General features: G+C 35.7%; 1 pseudogene; it reads left to right on the top strand.

Annotated features, from left to right (window-relative positions):
• Window positions 1–226: 226 nt before the first annotated feature.
• On the top strand, window positions 227–1,508 carry LOC146363652 (uncharacterized; annotated as a pseudogene).
• Window positions 1,509–2,011: the final 503 nt, after the last annotated feature.

The raw sequence follows: 2,011 nt of genomic DNA on the forward strand, positions 1-2,011 counted from the left end.
TGCCACTCATTATCACCCTACCAAGGCAGATACTATAATTATATAGAATACAGTACAATACAGTATATAAAATTAACCCTTATGTTTGCCTAACTACAACAATTTTGTCTAAGAAAGCATTCTGTGTAGGGGTTTGGATAGTGTTCTGCTGTCTACATTTCAGTATTATTAGTTATCACTTGCTGTTGTTTATGGTATCTAATAGTTATATTTATATTTCAGAGCTATGGCACAGCAGCATGACCATTTCAACAAAGATGTTATACTACTTCCAACTCCATCATGGGGAGTAGTGTGCAAACAAGGTTCAAAATTATGGTTACACAAACATGGGCACATCCTCAGTGCTTTTGAATTCCAGAAGACCTGGGACAACCAAACTGTCGTGAAACACATCAAGGAAAGCTTTGGCATTCCAGAGGATGTCAGGTAAAATACTATTGTTTATTGTTACTGTGTGTATTCATGTAATGACTTGTACTTAAAGGTAATATACCAAAGTAAAGAAGTTTAAAATATTATTCATCATTATGAAAACATATGGACTATACCAGTAGAATTTAAAAGTCATAAAAGCATACACACAAACAGAACAGTATATAATAATATATTTAACTAATATTTAAAATATTTAACTAATTAGCAATTGCTGTTGTCCCTATTTATTTTTTGTAGCCTCGAGTTTCTAATGGCTTGTGGCAATAAGCTGGTGTCTCCAAAGCTCCAAGATGGTCAGGAGCTGAATGGGATGCTGATCCTAAAGGTTTTTAAAACCAAAGCTCTCTATGTAAGGCCATCAAGGACAGTTTTAGTAAGTTCCTAAAAGAATGAAAAGTAATCATGATTTGGGAAAAAACATGTCAACAATTGGGCTTCTAGAAAAATAGAATATATTTATTTAAAATAAGTGTTTGGGAGCAATCAATATGGATATTTCTTATTTTAATCTTTTTAAGATAAGCTATAATTACTTGATTTTGATATATGTTTTTGGTCTTTCTCTGTTGAAGAGTGAATCAGATGAAGACAAAGATCCTTCCCACATCAGCTCCAAATCAGCATTAAGCAGTTGTGCAACTGATAAGGACAGTGACAATGATTGTTTTGAAGTTGATAGTTCAAAAATCCAACAAGACATGAGCAGCCAAGTCACTACAAGGTTAAGAAGTCATGTTAAAGGTGATAACCCTGGCACTAGCAGTGATGAAGAAGATGATACTGGGACCAACTGTATTGGAAGGAGTGTTGGTAAAAGGTGACGAGCAAAGCAAGGAAGTGATGGGAACAGCATTTGTGATGAAGGCTACATGGCGAGAAGTGATGACAAACCTAGTACAAGCACTCAAAGCAGAGATTTCAATGCAAGAAGTGAAGACATCCCTGCCATGAGTGTTAATGATGAAGATTATTCTTCATATTTAACTCTCGTGGCATCGCTCTCTGGCGATTCTTCAGATGATGAGGATTTAAATCAAGCTATAATTGGGAGCTTGGAGAATCAGATGTGAGTAACAAACATACAGAATTTGAGTTTGAGACATGATTATAGCTTTCCAGAATTGTCAAATCAATATGAAACTTTAAAGCTTTAAATCTCTATCAGTGTGACGCATGTTCTCAAATTCTGTAACATGACTACGTGGCTGATATATTTTATTTTCTGTTTTATTTTCTTTTTTTAGTGCAGAAAACGTCCCTGTTCAAGAGATACTGCTGGAACTATCAAGCAAAATTAGGACAAAACAGCAGTGCAAATTTAATATAAATCGCTCTGCTGTGTGGGAGGGAGCCTTGCGTGGTTTTCAAAGGCTATCTTATGATCCCAACTTGATGATCTGTGTGAAATTCTCAGATGATATGGGGAAAAATGAGGAAGGGGTTGATTTACAAATCAAACGTTGTGGACCCATTAACATAGTCCAACTCTAGTCCACCATATGTGCTGAGGCACTCATCCCTTGTACCTGAAACCTCACGCTTAAATCTTCTTGGTGACTCAATCAATTTGGAC

The sequence above is a fragment of the Perissodus microlepis genome, chromosome 22, assembly GCF_051167445.1.
Source record: "Perissodus microlepis isolate ML-2025 ecotype Zambia chromosome 22, ASM5116744v1, whole genome shotgun sequence".
NCBI classification, from domain to species: Eukaryota; Metazoa; Chordata; class Actinopteri; order Cichliformes; family Cichlidae; genus Perissodus; species Perissodus microlepis.